Source organism: Hemitrygon akajei, chromosome 29 (genome assembly GCF_048418815.1).
Source record: "Hemitrygon akajei chromosome 29, sHemAka1.3, whole genome shotgun sequence".
Lineage (NCBI taxonomy): Eukaryota > Metazoa > Chordata > Chondrichthyes > Myliobatiformes > Dasyatidae > Hemitrygon > Hemitrygon akajei.
This window is the reverse complement of record NC_133152.1, coordinates 33,676,091-33,693,847: the sequence shown is the minus strand read 5'-3', so window position 1 is coordinate 33,693,847 and position 17,757 is coordinate 33,676,091. Positions and strand designations below refer to the sequence as shown.

Genomic DNA, 17,757 nt, shown 5'->3' with positions numbered 1-17,757 from the left:
ATAGTGGCAGGGAAGCAGATTGGCATGCTATCCTCATTCAATAACGCGCCCTAATAACCCCCATCAGTTATGACAGTATTAATTAAAGCTATCGATAGCTTCAGCCGAATGAATAGTCCAGGAAAACAACAGTGATTTAACACCAGGTGCTAGAGCAATGGAATAATAAACGTGGCTTTGGGACTGCACAGTCATTGGAGCTAATTGGCGCTGAGAACCGGGCATTTAAACGGACATATATTCTCTCTGTTGTTATTCTGAAGCCCTCGTAACCCTTTCTTCCCTAACGTTATGAGTTATTTTAATTAAGGAATAAAATAATCCGCTACTTCTATTAATTCTTTTTTCATAAGAATAGATCTTATAACTTGAGACAGAGACAGACAGGCAGACAGAGAGATGGAGGAAGAGAGGGGGGAGAGGGGGGAGGAGAGAGAGAGTGAGTAAGAAAGAGAGAGGGAGGAGAGAGAGAGAGAGTGAGAGAGAGAGAGAGAAGCTATGTTTGAACACAGTAAGTGCTTCACATTCCTACCCGTATGTTAAGTACGGTGTGCTTCTTGAACTAATTCATTAGGATATTTTATTGTGGTGGCCGAATTTTAACGCCTTTAAAAAGTACTACCGGTTAGATAGGAAGAACCTGTTTTAATTCATCGCCTATCAATGGAAAATGCATGAAATATACGGCGCAAGGAATTATTTCGAAATGTAGCTAGCACAGTTATGTTTAGCTTAATTGAGATAGGTAAGATTATCAAGAATCATTTGGATCTTGAAAAACGCAATAAAAACTAAGTTTACTTAACTGCGATTTAATAATTCCTGGGCTTTTATGTAAAAGGCTAAGTTGTTTAATATCACGCTTCCATCCATGTCAGACTCTCTTTGAACTTCGGGGGGGGGGGGGGGGAGACACATTACAGGCGCCACGTTTCAGGCTCACAACCAGTACAGGTTATTTGGATGATCGCTGCATTATCAGTGTACACCTCTTTCAGTATCATACGCAATTAGTGCAAATAAAATCCAGTTAATTTCAGATTTAGTTTCCAAAAATCGTGAGCTAATTGAAACCGATGCACTTCGGCAAATACTCTATTTATTGATTTATGGCAAATATATATGGTATAACATTGCACGCACGCACAATGCCAAGGTTGGGCTGTAGATGCGCGTGTGAATTAATGGTTCGAGGATAGAGCTCTTAAAGCTGTCCTGGAGGCATTTCAAATGTTTTATAAAAATATCCGTGCTTCTCTTGATGAAATGTACTGTCACTGTACACTGACTATTTGTTTAGAAGGCTACAAATATGCTATTCTAAACAGTGTTATAGAAACCCACCGCTTTATTATACTGCATGGTGTTCGAGTGAAAATCCTGAGAGAGGGAAACGACCAGATTTGAACAGAGAAAATGATAAACACAATTTCAATCCATAATTTTAAATGAACACCATTTTTGGACAACCCATATATTTACAATTGCGAGTTTTTATTCTGGAATGCCTGCTTTGTTGATGAGTTAATCTTATACAACACGTTTCTGCAGGATAACGGTTAATCAGCTTTATTTTAAAATCTTTCCAAAGTTGCGAGAATGTTTCGAAATATCTGATTCTCTGCGCCCCCTCCCCTTTCCGATAAACACATTCTGTAATACTGCACATGTTACGTAGGAATTTGCATAGCTGGGTATAACTCTTGGATTGAGCGCACTCTTTTAGACTTAAGGACGGAATTGCATTTTATATTCAAAACTATACAGCAAAATCGCTCTCCAGTAGATAAAAGGGACGCCGCGTCTCGGTGTTCTGGCCTGTAACGTATAATCGAACTAGCTTTTACACTGCTGCAGAGTTAAGCAAAGGAACGAACACACCTATAGATTCATTCTCAATATAACAGGTAACACCTGTTAGTTTATTTTTAGTACAATAAATGTCAATTTCCAATGTCAGTATGTAAGATAACTTTAAAGGAAGCCACGCTGTGCACTAATGCAGTTAGAACTTAATATGTCTTCACATGAGCAAGTTTTTAAAAGAAATCAAGATGGGGAACAAATAAACAGCAAGAAACTAACCAATAATGTATCACATTATTGATTTGAGAGAATAATTCAAGTCGAAGATCTTTTTGAAAAAGATATGTTTCAAGACTGATCTCAGTGTAACTCGCGGTTTTTCTTCTGTTTCATTCAATACTCGTTATTAATACTTTGGATAAAGATAATATGTGAGGAACTTGGGCGAAATATTAACGTTGTGTTCCGCAAAAATATACTTAGCGTGTATACGGGTGGATATAATTTAACGATATATCTCGTATAAATTCCATACAAAAGTAAAAAGCGATGTATTAACGGTTACTAGTGCACGGACATCCCAAAGAAAATATGTTACAAAATCTACGTGTGGATGTAGTCATTCAATTTAAAGACAAATATGTCAGTATATAATCAATAGATAAAATATTTATAGTGCATTGCTCCCTCGCCTAACTCAAAATCCTAGTTGTCATATCCTGTTTAATATAGCCACACAGCCTGTTTTAAGTCACTTATGTTTTAATTATGCAAAACTATCAGAATGCAATATGACACGCTACCTGCAGACGCCACCGGTAATATTATGTAAATATTTATTATGCGTTTGTGAATACACAGACATGCGTGTGGTTAGTTGAACGTTATAAAAGAGAGGACCAGTTTCCTTCTTACATATTAAAAACTCAGTGCAGGTGAATTTTCAGCATGATTAGTGTTCTGATAAACCGCCACCTTCTTGCACACACCATCGCCCACTCCCACTCCCACTCTATATTTACCCCCCATCTCACCGCCTCCCTACGATCTGTCACGTTCTGCTTTATCCGTACCAAATGAAAACCCAATTGGGAATCGATCACCAAACGCATTCTCCTCTACAGCACGAAATAGTCTCGTTCAAATAATACAGCCCTTCATTTGGAAATAAATTTTTACAGCCCAATTCTAAAATAAAAATTACTACACATGAGAGAACATTGGTTGAGATTATGTTTTTGTAACAAGAGTTAGTTACACTTGATAATCGGGTTAGGATTACTAATTGGAAAAACGAGTGTGACATTTAGAAATCTAACGTGCAATCCCTGTGTTAATTAGTAATTAAATTGCGATGAAGGACTGCCAGTTGAAACCTTACGGGAATATTGTTTATGCTCCTTTTAAACAGATACTTTTTCACGAATCAGAGAGTTAAGTAGCCTATATATTAGGATTACTGACTGATCCATGGGAGCCGAGGAGGATGCGAGCGTTTTGTATTCAATGATCGTCGAACAAAGTGCTTTAACAGTTCGACAATGAAATTCGGTTCATTTCATCATATTTATATGTTATCCATTAATTGTTTTTACTCTCTCCAACTTTAAAGGAAATCCATCATGTTCACCAAAATTAAACTTAAATACATGCTGTCCTAATATCTGGGGATTTTTTTTTTGAAAATATATTAATCTTCAGCCGGGTTTCACGTGTAATACTATGTAGGTCTCCTGAGGGTTAGAACAGAGGTCAGACAGAAACCTAACGTTACATTCGAGGCCTGATGCAAGCGGTGGTCAATGATTACACCCCCCCCCCCAAACACCCACTCCCACCTCCACCCTCCGCTCCCAAGTTAAATCGTTTTAATATCTGTCAAATATCTTATAATCACATTTTTATGAAAAATCAACGAGCTGAAACAGTAACTCCGTTCCTCCCTCCACAGATGCTACTTGATCAGCTGAATATTATTTTCAGTATTTTCAGATATTTGATGTGTAGTTGACTTAATTCCCTTCTCAAATCAGGAAATGATTAGGGACGAACAATTTATGTCATTAAATGGTCGGTGACGTCCATATTAATTTAATAAATTTATATGAGGATAGATTTGGGCACAGTAGCCCATGCACCACCACGCCCCCCCCCCCAAAACCCCCACCCGCTGTTTGCTAGTCTGTACTTCCACATCAAAAGTTCGCCTATGTTCCAGGTTCCTTGCCCAACAGAAAAATAAAACTTGTTTTTTTTTCTCTCTGTTTTTCAATTGAACTAATCTTTACTTGTTCTTTAATTGGGAGAATTCCAAATTTCAGTTAGCCCAGACACCAAGAAGTGCTTTCTCATTTTACTGAATGGCCTGTCCTTCCCACCAGAGGAATTAAGTTCCCTATCAAATCCCTTAATCACGTTAAATGCGTCAACTAGATCATGTAATTTTCAATACTCAAGGGAATACAAGTATTGTCGATGCACATATACTCATAATTTACCATTTAAGCCTTGAATTATTCTAGCTAAATTATATTGTACAATTCCAAGTTATCCAGCCTTTTGTATTTCAGCCCCTTGAGATAAAGGCTAATATTCCAATACCCTTTGTAAATTAATTTGTATGTGTTCATTCTGTATATGTCCACGCTTGCTATGTTATCATTTTGTGTATCATGGTCCTCTCGGTTCCTGCAGGATCCTTATTTCTCGCCATTTAGTCAGTATTAATGATGGAAATACTCGTGGAATTCTGTTTGTCCTACTGTTGCCTGCTCGTTTGTTCTTTCAATATTCCTTTACAACTTTGTTCTCGTATTTCCATTTCGAAGGACCATAGTATTTCAATGATGCTATGCAGAGACTTTATCTCACTTCCTTGTAAGGTAATTTTCACTATTACCCCTTATGGTTTACATGCATTTCACATTGGAGGTTACAAAGGGATTTCTGCTGGTATTGTTAATCCAAAATACACGGAGGCAATACAGAATGTTACACTTGCAAATCAACGGTCTTTGCAAATCATTTCCCAATGTGGCTAGAGTGATCAGGTGGACTATTTTTGATGAAGATCATTCCCAATTTTCACCTTGTACAATGCGAAGTTCTCATAGTTAGGATGAAGTCATATTTAATGGAAAAATGATGGTGATAGGGAAATGAATATGATATCAATATATTCGATATACATGCAAAATAATTAAAAATGTATATAAACGGCCCACAACCTGCCAAGTATATGTACCGTCATCGATGGTTGTGATTGAGGAGTTGAATTAATACTTAGACGGTCGGTAGATATGTTTTTGCACTTGCCCAATAATGGTCGTATGCTCAATAAATACGTAGTTCCTGAATGGTTAAATATTGATAAATTCGGCAGTGACGGCAGCTTATGAATGGCCAGAAATGAAGATTTTTTTTGTCAGTAAATGCAGTATTTTTAGGTATCCATTCATGATGAGCTTTTGGTTTGCCATTTATAAAGTTGATCTATATAACTGACGTTCTCGAATAGTAACGGTGAGATGATTAATAGACGCAGAATGCCTAGATAACTATTAACAAAAAGATGGTCAATAGACGCAAAGTTGCTAACTGGTTAATGAAAGTGAGGTGGTCAGTCGACGTCGTTTTCTAGATAATCAATTTTGAATTTCTGTATAAGCATTAATTATGAGAACGTTTGTAGAAGTGGGATATTTGGATAATCTGTAACGCCAGTATTTCTGTATGTTACTAAGGGCGGTATGATCAATATATACAAGCTCACGTGAGATAGTCAGAGCAGGGAAGTTTTAATAAAATTAGAATGGCAGGATTGTGGCAGGTTTTATGGATGGACAGAACAGTAGTCAATGGCAGTCTGGTTAAGAATGATACCGAAATCAGACACGCAGAGTGTTTATATACCCATGGAAGGATGGAAGTGGTCGATGTTTTAAATTGAATTGGTAAGTCAAAGCCAAGCAAATGGCTAGCAGGGATTGCTGGTAATCAGAGCTCGAGAGGCGCCAGGCTATCGCTAATAATATTTGAACTACCCTAATATGGTCATATTTCATATCAGAAAGTAAGACGATAAGCCCCAATATTTTAACCTCAATTAAAACTATTCCCAGTCTGCTCCACTCTTCTCTCAAACCAGTAACACTTTATGGGTGAAATTCACAGAATCTATTCACTGCATGCTTAGGGACCATCGGCCTTTCGGGAATGCAGACAATTACAGGTAAAAGCGGTCGCTTAAGACAATAGCTAATATTTTCTTGTTAGTAGGCTAAGCACGTTTCCTCATTAATTGGTGGCTGTCAAACCGGCATTTGTTTCTCAAACGTACGACACGTCCAATATTTTCTACCCATTGAGAAGGGCCTTTAAACACTTAAGATTTACTTTGATTCTGAATCTTTCTGGTCTTCCGTGAGTAGTTCTTTTTCAGGATATCAGTCCATCATATATAATAGTGGTTATTCACCTTCTTGTGTAGAACCATTAGGTATTTTTGTTCTGTAATAATTAAACGGATAGGTAATTTTTCAGACTACACACGTGAATTTCAGCTATCCACGTGACTCCCCGAGTTTAAAAGTGGCCCAAACATCACATTGGTGACGTCTACATCGAACCTCTATCAATAAAAGTGTCCAGTTTTTTTTTCTTCTTTCTTAATAATGACGATCATCGACGGACCAAGCCATCTGAGAGCTTGATCATGGTGGATCTTTCTTATTTCCGGAACCCCGACTAATGATGTAGGGAAGGATTGTAGAAGAGTTTGGACTGTAATTATTAGCCATTAATTGGGTTCAGGACCTTTGCGGTTGTGGTAATTGAGAAGTTTGACCGCTAATCCCAATCAGGATATACAGCTGGGGGCTAGAGAAAACCAGGACAGACTGGACTCCGCCTGCGAAACTCCGGGGGGTCGACGCGCATAGATTTTGCGCTAAATCAGGCCGTAAACTAGAAGAACATGGCAAAGGGGCATGAGGAAAGAGCATCCAATCGGCATGTACTTCGAGAGAACGTCATTACGGCTATGTAACCTCCATAGAAGATATAGCGCGTAGTCCGCAAAACTCATATAGCTCAACTCCCAATCATTGGGTTTATCTGCAAATTCTTATCCATTCCTTTGAACTGAGCCCTATTCAAGCGAGAGTAGACAGTCGCTTCAGTACCTCACGAGTTGCATAGCCTGCTAACTAGACTAAAATTCACAGATTTTCTTTGGTCGAGGATATTCGTGAATTAAAAGTTTCTTTTAAACCAACAATTCGGTAGTTTCTTGGGTATCATTATTGATATCAGCTTTCCTGTGTTACATCATTTAAGCATTGATCTCGTTTTTATAGATCAACAGTCTAGGTCTCCAGATAGCAGAGCAGTATCTCAACCACTATGCTATCGTATACTCCGCCCCGGTTTAAGCTTTTTTTCGCACTGCAGTTCATAGTAACAGTTTTCACCTATGAAACGGAAAGAGTAAATCGGCATTCATGTTACTTGCTTGTGCTGGTGACCCATGCGAAACTCCTAATATATTTCCCATAAACATTAGTGATGAATTACAAAAAAATACTAAATGACATTTAAAAATACATTACATATTGATGAATAAGTTTGTTATTTAGATTCACCAATCGCCCATGTGTGAGAAGTGGTTGTTTCCCCATTTACCCTCAATCCTGAATGGTCCAAAAGACCAATGTAGAACCCAACTCAAGAATGAGGATGTCAGGGTTTAAAATCACGCTGAAGTATGAAGAAAACTTTAACTTGTTCCATCTACAGTTGTACTTTTTAAACTATCCAATTATTTAATAAATAACTTTACGCGAGACTGCCCCAGCAATGTTGGCTCACTGCCATTTATTAAATTCAAGGTAGAATGCAACGGCACTATGCTTAAGACTGACTTCATCACTTAATGGACTTCGCTGTTTGCTCTCAAGAAAGTAACCCACTACTGGGTGCATCGGGCGCATAGAAGGGATCTCGATGAAACTATTAAAGAATAACTTCTTAGACGACAGCTCAACAACGGGACCAAATTCTTTCCAAATGATGTTTTCTAAACTTCATTTTGGTATTTCTGCAATCGTAAAAATAACTTGCCGGGATGTTTTCTTACTGCTTTCACTAGGGCTAAAATTCACCCCTAATATACTTACTCACTTTGTCTTGAAACTTCCCGTGAAACTTAACGAAACTAAAATATCGAGATAAGCAGAAAACTAAACAAATACCAGCAATGGGCAATTATTCGCAAAATAATGAAGTTGTTTAGTTACTTCCTGCAGTAATTAAACAATGTAGTTATTGATAATGATCAAATGGCTTACACGCATTTAGTTTACTATTTAAATTCAATGTAAAGTAATAAAAATAGACGGACTCATTTTTGGATATAACAATCATAGTAAATGTTGTGTTGGCCTTTACCGAAGAAGAATTTGTGTTTAGGAGTAAAGATGCCATACTGAAGTTACAGAGGGCCGCAAATCTGCTACAATGTGCCCCCTTCCCCCGCCGAGGAAAGAGTCTACTTGCAATGGAGGGGGTTTCATGAAGGTTCACCAGACAGATTCCTGGCACGGGGGATAGAGGTGGGGTGGAATAGAGGAATTATTTTAAGATGAGAGATTAAACAGATTGGGCCTAAACTCTATAGGACTCAGAAGAATGAAAGGTGATCTCATTGAAAAGTACAAGATTCTTACGGTATTTAACAGAGTAGAAAACAAGCTGTTTCCTCTGGCTGGCGTGGAACCACGGATCACGGTCTCAAAAAAAAAAGTGATCACCCATTCCGAACTGAGGAGAGAAAATATTCTTCACTCAGAGATTAGCAAATTCTCTTTGCAAGAAGGACATGGATTATCAGTCGTTGGACATATTGGAGACAGATAGATTTTGAATGTCAAGGGAACGAAAGAATATGGGATTAGTATATGAACGTAGCGTAGAGGTCAAAGATCATGCACAAGTTTACTGAATAGACGAGCCTATATCTGCTTTTATTTCTTAGATGCAATTTATAGCTAAAAAAGAAATGTCTCCAAGCATAAAAAATTATACTAAATGTATTGGTTCACAGCATAGCATACATTTTTTGAGGGAAAACTTGATGTTGTCAGTAATTCCATGCGCCAATTTCTCAGTTTCATCACCACTACCACCCCTTCTCCACTAATCTCTCAAAGGATCCATTTGTTTTTCACTCCACCATCTGAGATTACGCACGTCCGTTACTGCGGCGCGGGGCTACACATGCAACTCTCAACTAATGAAGAGGAGGTGTAAATAAAACTGCCAGAGAAATTAATTATACTGTATTCGAGAACCCGGCGCATAAAGGCAGAGGATCCTACCAAGTCTTTGGGTTTCTGCCTTGAAGGGATGACGTGCGTTTCAACAAACTTCTCTAGCTTTTTTTCCAATGAAATGTGCTTCGGCATCCATTACTTTCATCAGCCTATGGTGGTTTCCAACTTCAGCCTACCTTGGACCGATTATTCTGCTCGATTCTATTATTTTGACGATCCTGCATCGCGTCTACAATAGTTGTTCTTTTTAAATATGGCGTCGAGAGAAGACGACCTAAAAGAAGGAAGTCCGGACACAGACATGAGAAATATCAGAAATGTTTAAAGATAGCAGAGGCACCGAGAGGAAGGCAGCCATATAAAGCAGGCGCTAATGCCTATCCGCCAAACCAGCGAGATTTTTTCTCTCTCTCTGTTTTGGTGGATTTGCTATTAGAAAGCCATTAATGTCTGGAACTCTGGGAGATTCAAATCTGTTCGGCAGAAATTATGAGCTTGGAGCTCCTGTTATGCTTTCTGAACATCTATATTGACAATTCCTCTGGCCTCCTGTCATTTCAATTTTATTTTAATATCGCGATTTCCAAAACTGTATTACTCAGATTGCAATACAGTAAATGTATACCCTAATGTTATCGTGGGTTCCTGGAACCTACACTCAGTATCACTGGAACAGATGAGAGCTGTTGGATTCGCCTGAACTTTAGAATGTATAAATAACCGTAATCTTTAGTTTTCCTTTACTGAAATACAAGCTCATTAACTTTTATATTTGGAGTAGACTTTCTTCAATTATATTTTGAGGGAAAGACTTTGGACGTTGAGTTCATGCATGGACGCGTTCACCTTTGTGTCAACTTCAAAATCTTAAATTTGCCAGACAGAGTGCCCCCTTTGGTGGGTGTTTACAAGCAACTTACATTAACCCGGCCACATCTCCTGCAGCGATTTTCTTTTTGGCTACTGGGGCCATGGTACAAGCGTTACAATAATGAGTGCATTGCATATAAAGTCGTAGATATTATTGTGCATATCTATATGCATTCTTATTCTGTGTATATAGAGAATATTATACATGCCTCGGGGATTTATCAATCCTTTGTTTTTCTTATCGTTACAGTGCTAACATATGTAAGCATGCCTAGTTTTTGGAATCTTGTGCAGGATCAGCATCTTCTTAGACACAGCCCTGGCTGATCAAGGATATTATACATTTAAGGACTTATTAATTGCATTATTTGGGTAAATATCCAAACCATTAACGACGTGTCCTTGTTTTCCTTCGCTGAAGCGTAGAAATGAACCAACTACATAAATACACATGGCATGTTATAAGATCTCGCGATATGTTGTGTAAACTAATTTTAAATGATGCCTGTTTAAATTAATATGATACATCACCATTTGGGCGTGTTGCTGTGTACATTAACAAGCTTTACTTTTTGAAACTCAGTGTTCTGTTGCTGTGCGCGCCTTTTCGGTTATAGTTTCATCTCTGAAAGACTGATTATATTTAAGGTGGCATTAATGCCTCAATGTCGATAGTGGACAGAGAATCGTCTGGGCGTTTTCGAAACGTTAGTGATTTGTATGAAAACGGCTATTTGCTTCGTTACAAATTCTACATCGGGGTGGGGGGGGGGGGGGGGGGGGGGGAAGTTGGTGGTTACTGCCACTTTAAGACCTGACTGTATAGGCAGCTCGCCATTGCAATTTCTGTTTCACTTCATCGCCCTCAAGTCATTAATCCATACGACTAAAACAACGAAGCTGCATGTCTCCAAAGTGTGCAATAAAAATGCGTGAACGCAGAGCCCCGGGGCAAAGAGAAAATTACCAGAAGTAGAAGTGACCTTAGGATGATGTAATCAATCAAACGACCCGTAGGGACACGTATCACAGTCTTAATCTTTCAAGGGAGGCTAGATGAGAGAGTCATGTGATTCTTTTTATAAATATATATAAACACCCTTTTTTACCCATTTAAAATGTTGTTACCTCGGGCAGGGGAGATAGAGAATATCAGAGAGCTAAAGCATAAATCTTTTCATGAAAGAACAATATCAGAGCGAATAGAGTCCTTTAGACAGGAATACTGGACGCTAGGTCATCTCCATGTTCCTTTTTCTCTAAACTGTAAGCGAAATGACAAATATCTAACTTACTCTAATATGCCCATGGTGATGTAATGTGTTATTTAAAACATCCACGGTGTTTTAGGAGCCGAATTTATTCCAGAATTAAAATGCAAAGTGGCGCCTAGTTCAAAGGGAGAAAAACAGTTGCTTTGAGAAGTGCAGAAATGCTATTTATAAGACAAGATTACAATATTGTATTATCAATATTTTGCAAAAATACTTGTGATATTGCAGCTAATGCTTTATTTTTTAAATATTCCAACAGATTCGCATTCATACATTCTTTAAACAAATGTCCAAATGGAAACTGTTGAGATTACTAGTCTGTAATGTTTCGGTTAAAGAGGAAAATGTCTTCTGATGGATTGTCTTGTAATCGCAACATGCTCTATAACAATAATTCTTAGCCCTTTCCTTAGGGGACTCAAGGTAGGTGTAGCAAGTTAATGTCAGGATCTGGTCGGGTCAATGCTTTTGCTTTACGGGAACTGAATAAATCAAATCAAATTCATTTTTTAAGTCATGGGATGGGGACGATATTGGAGATTGGTCTGTCTTTTTTTTAAAAAAAAGTTAGGACGTGAAGTTTATGGGGATCGAAAAAGTCATTATGGCCTCTTATTTAAATGAAATTCGGCGACATTCAACCGCGCTCCATTCTTCCATTCTGCAATTATGACGAAGATTTTAAACAACATATCATGGATTCAAATATTTACAGAATTTTACAATATTGGCCTTGTGTAAAGTACTGCATCGTCTTTCTAATTAATTGTTTATTATAGGCACGTCAGAGACTATTTTGGAGTTTATTCTTTTTTTTTACCTGAGAGAATGCATAACACGTAAAAATAACCTTTGCGGACACAACAGGATTGTCACTACCACTTCCGATCTATGTATTTTTTTTTGCAGTTACTCTGGGTCAAAAGAATGACACTAGAGGGGGGGAAAATGATTGTATGCGGAACGATATCTCCAGCTCCCTCTAGTTCTTAAATTGTTAATCCATTTTCGTGATATGATGAATGAGATCGGCAGCTTACTCTCCTCATTCAAATCTTCACTGCAACATAATTCAATCATATCACATTGGAAAGCAGGGCAATTTTACACAATGCAAAAAGAGAAGTTTTAAAGAGAGCAAAAAAAAGGACGACTGCGGAATATCACTCAATAGCAAAGGTGATATCAGTCAGTATAATATCCGAGAAAATGGGCCGAGATCATAGTCCAATGCCATATTAAGGACGATGAGTGCAATGCGTAAAGCCCAATGTGAAACTTAGCAAGCTCCACAGTACTTCCATTCTACATCCTGTTAGATAAATAGCAGTCGGATAATGTTTTAACATAATTATTCGTATTATCTTTTACTACCTTCAATATTGATTTATTATTTTATTAGATTTGATAAATTAGATTAAATGATTTAAATAAATTGTTAATACTGGAAAAAGTGTTGGATTAACAGTTGTTTGAACGAAAGCTGAATTTCGTCTGATAACTTCCTCAATGAACTGGCTCAAAAACTCCCTCGGGACTATTTTATTGGAACACAACTGAACATTACCTTGCGAGCGAGGCTTTGGATATACATTTTTTTGGCTGTTATTTTAAAATATCAATGAATGGCATTCTTTTAATTTAATCATAATGGAATGCTTAATACATTTGATAGTGGTTTTCTGCTGGTGCCAATATGCGCGAAGTAAAGCCAGCATCTGAGTATGTTAACCTGATATATACACGGTGATGCATCACTCTCTGGCTGAAGATATAATCAACGCTCTGGTTGATGGGGATTTGGTGTGTACAGCTTTCAGAGAATCAGACAATCTCTGCCAAAACTAAGTTCCTTTCCCTTCTAAACAAGTACAGAATTATTTATTTTTACTGAAGTTATGAAAGAGTAGACTTGTCAGAGACCCAGTCCCACTTAACAAAGACACCTGAACTGATGGTAGTGCAAGCCGTATTTTAAACGTCACAGTTTAGAGTCGGTGGGCATTACCGCGAAAATTAAGCATCTTACAAACTATAAACAATTGGTTTATTCTATGCACATGGCTAAACATAACATCCTCTCCTCAAAATTTTATTGGCTTATACAGTGTTAGTAATGCAACACTCCCGCATTCGAGGAGCTAAATGGTCTCAAGTTATTGTGTATTTTTAGCTGATACAACACTGGTTATAAATTCTGAATTAATTAGAGAATTGGGATGTGGAGAGGGTTTTGGTGGACGATGGTTAGCTGTTCCACAGTTCTACCGTAAATTATTTTTAATAATTAAACACGTATATGGTTTTAAAAAGGGGCTAAAAATCTAAAACTCAAATCTTACCTAAAAATCAAATGCGGCGGTAGGCACACACGTACAGATTCATACTCACGTATGACTTTCCAATTTTTTAAAAAAGTCAGATCGATTTTGGCGGCTTTCAAAGGGTTAAGTCAGATATTAATATAATATCTGACTTAACCAATACATTGTGTGCTATTAATGTTATGTTTATCGCCGAGACAAACGATTACTCATTTCTAGAACCTAGAGGGTTTTTGGCTTGATACAATTTCACACTTTCAGAAACCTATGGTATTTAATTTAAATTTGATTTTTTTTGTGCGGCAGATGTCTATAATGGTGCACATACATTGCATTCATACGGGCACAAACCGAAAACACACAACCAGGCTTAGGGCAAACACTTAAAGATTTCCGTATGTATCACATTATACAATGAAAAGCGTAAAATACATGCAAATGATTAAGCACGTATGTATGGACATAATATATATTGCAAAATTGCACACGCCCGCAGAGGCTCAGCTTTCAGTTCAACGATCTCAAGTGCACGGCAGGTTCATACCATTTGCATACAGTATATATCAGTATGCGTCATTTGATTTAACGAGGAAAAGGGAACACAATTGGCAATTTAGTGGTTTAATATTTCTTAACCATTACTTTGAAAAGACTATATTTTTGTCATTTTACGCTGGCCAACTACGGAGAATTAATTAAAATTCAAACCCATTAAAGTTACTAAAGACGTCACGATCATTAAGATAAACTGTAGAAAATCGTTGCCTGCTTCTCCTGAAAATTCTAAATGGAGCCTGTTTAAAATTATACATAATAAGAATAACTACTGTAATTCGTTTAACAAAATACTCACCATGAACTAGCTAATTTAATATTATTTTGGAGGATACCTCGAGCAGACTTTATGTAAATTATATGAACGAATTTTCTCCAGTAAACATGAATCCTCGGATTTATTTTTGCTTACGTTTTCAACTGTCTAGGATAGTAAAATTATCACTGCGTTATTGAATCTCATGTCCACCTCAACCATATCGATATGTACAACATGCGAAGTGTTAATTGGAAACGCTTAGACGTTTTAATAATTTATGACTGCCGTTTTTGTGTAGAAACTACATTTCCTCATTAGATGCAGTTGAGTCCTGATCGCGTTAGCCTCCGCACCGCGTTAGTGTTCGATTCCAACTCATTGTCGACATTTGTTAGCGTTTTTAGATCTTTATGCAAAGTTTTCGAACTTTCTTGGTTTCGTACTCCGGGAGTGGGGGTGCTGGTGGGGGCTGGCGGCGGTTGGGTTGGGGTGGTTGGGTGGGGGGTGGGGGGGGGGGGGGAGGAGGTTGTTGATTGGTGATTGCAGCTAGCTACGATCGACCGCTGGTCACATCTGTCTTTGCTCTCAGGCCAGATGCGGTAACTGTTTTATTAAATCCCATTCGCAGCTTAGTAAAATTGCCTTTTTAATTAGCAAATTCATAAACTGCAGAAATACAATAGAAAGCACTATAGAAAAAATAATGGGTTACAGGGAGCTATCATTTTACAAATATTGTTCATAATTACACAGCACATATTTAATATTGTACATACTCGATTGCTTACAGGTCTAATACAACAGCTATCAACCATAGAACGATCCAACCCGACTTGACCCACTTATATCTTAGGGTAGATGTAGATGATTTCTGTGGGACTAACAGTGGAAAATGCCACTTTTTGTAGCTGATTGTGACTTGTTAATTATATTTTTTGCAGTATGAATATAACTTCATCGTTCCAAATATTTTAACACTTCTTCTGTGCTTTTTTAACGGTTTTGCCGCGTGGAAGTATAAACAGACTGAGAAAGTTAGTAGCTTCTTTAAAGTTTATGGTTACACAGGATGCTCTAGATCAGGGGTTCCCAACCCGGGGTCCACGGACCCCTTGCTTACTAGAACCATGGCAAAAAAAAAGGTCGGGGCTCCTGTTCTAGATTTAATTTGACACGCGATAACTTGGGCACAAGGACCTGAACACAATATTATATATAGTAAATGAATCTACGATAGAACGTGCTTGTCAAACGACTGAGCAAAGCAAATCACCATTATACCGATTCACCATTATACTCTAACGCCTCCACAAAGCGATATTCATAGACTCAGAGGTACTTTGAAGAAACAATAGGCACTGGCATTCTTTTACATCCAGCGGATATCTTGTTAAGGTACTCTCCCACCAGCATGCAATTTTCAGAATCAGAATCAGGTTTAATATCACCGGCGTATGTCCTGAAATTTGTTAACTTTCGGGCAGCAATACAATGAAATACATGATAATAGAGATAAAAAGGAAAAATGTAAATTGCAGTATATATAATAGTTAAATTAACTTAGTGCAAAATTAGTAAATAAGAAAGTAATGAGGCTGTGTTCATGGTTTCAAAGTCTATTCAGAAATCTGATGGCAGAGCGGAAGAAGCTGTTCCTGAATCACTGAGCTTTAGGCTTCTGTATCTCCTTCCTGATTGTAGCAATGAGACAAGAGCACGTCCTGGCTGGTGGAGGTCTTTAATGAATGATGCCGCCTTTCTGAGGCATCACTCCTTGAAGGTAACCCGGATTTTACGGAGGCTAGTGCCCATCATAAAGCTGGCTAATCTTGCAACTCTCTGCAGCTTGTTTTTGGGCAGTAAAAAGTAAAACTGAACTCTGTTTTACTTTCTACGTTAAGCAGATTTATCTCTCACGTAACAATTAAAGTTTGGCGAGACAAAAGATTCACATGAACCATAAATGTGATGTGTCTGAAATACAGTTTGGCCATATCAATGGGAACAAAATAAGGAATAAGTCAAAAATGACTGGTAGCAATAGATTCATATCAGATCGATGGTGCAATAGTTGTCCAGGCAACTCTACATTTAAAGATTAATCGTTCGATACAAAGTCAAATATAAATAAATTAATTTCAATTCGTGACGCCTTGTTTCAAAAGTTATGGCGATTTAGACAGCTACGAGGTAACTTTTAAAATTATTTACAATCTGAGGTGAAAAGCGGGAGAGCAAAGAGGGAATACCGGGAAAATAGGGAAAATGGGAAAAGAGGCAACATGATATGGAGGGTGGAACTTACATTCCAAGAACAGAACTTACGAAAACAGACAGAAAATCAAAGATGATAATTTCAAAACAAATACAGAATTAGACTATAAAGTGCAATTGCATTTTATTATCTCAAATTATATTCTGCGATACATGTCTATACAGAGTTTAATTTTCTATCAATGTGGCAGGAAATCACTAAATCATGGAAACCCGATGGCACAAAAGGCCATATAGGCCATCCCGTCTACATTGGTCAAAAAAAGAATTCTATCCATTCCAACATTTGGTCCTTGGCCCTGCAGGTCACGATTTAAGTATATAGCCAAGTCCTACTCAGAATTTCTGCCCCTTTCCAACTCCTACCATCTTCTGGATGAAAATGTTTTTACTCATTTCACATGATCTTTACTTCTATATGGCCTTCATTATTTTGTACATTTCCATATTCTTCCCTTACCATCCTGTTTTCCAAGGAAAAAATCTAACTTATCCAATCTTCCTTTATAACTGATTTGTTTTTCTAGTCTTGGAAATATTGTAAACCTCTTCTGAAATTACAACAGTACAATCTCAAATTTTCCTGTACTGCAATGACCAGGCACATATGCTGTAACCAAGATATGGTGTAGTTAGTGCTCCAATATAATTTCCCAGGTCTTGTACTCTATATTAAAGGAAAATAAACTATATGTTTCATAATTCAACTTAATAACTTAAACTGTTTTCTTTAATGATTCATGGTCATTCATTCCAAGATCCCTTCGATACTTTAAACTCCGAGATGATCCCATATGCACTATATTGCTTTATTTTACTCCATACTGAATCTACTTTGATTTTCTTTCTCTGCACAAATGATCAGATCGTCGATATCTCCTTGGAGTCGAAACCTTTCGTCCTTACTTTTTTATTGGTAGGATTGACCAGTAGACATGAACCACATTACTGGTTAATATTTTGCTAGTTAAAAACATTACTGGTTTATTGCTGAATTCCTTCAGCATTATTTCCTTTAGTTCCAAGTTGTTTTGATCAATTTTCAGAGATTTACACCTTAACAC

General features: G+C 37.5%; 1 long non-coding RNA gene across 5 annotated transcripts in view; it reads left to right on the top strand.

Moving 5' to 3' along the window:
- The window catches only part of LOC140718423 (uncharacterized), a 51,191-nt gene that overhangs the window by 6,687 nt on the left and 26,747 nt on the right, over nucleotides 1-17,757 (top strand). The window contains exon 1 of one of the 5 annotated variants that reach the window (XR_012096688.1): nucleotides 1,295-1,907. The exons of 3 other annotated variants lie outside the window; for them this stretch is intronic. This is a non-coding gene — a long non-coding RNA (uncharacterized lncRNA). Of the gene's footprint in view, nucleotides 1-1,294; nucleotides 1,908-5,931; nucleotides 6,038-17,757 lie in introns of those variants that run through there. One more of the 5 variants, XR_012096685.1, reaches the window with a different exon arrangement.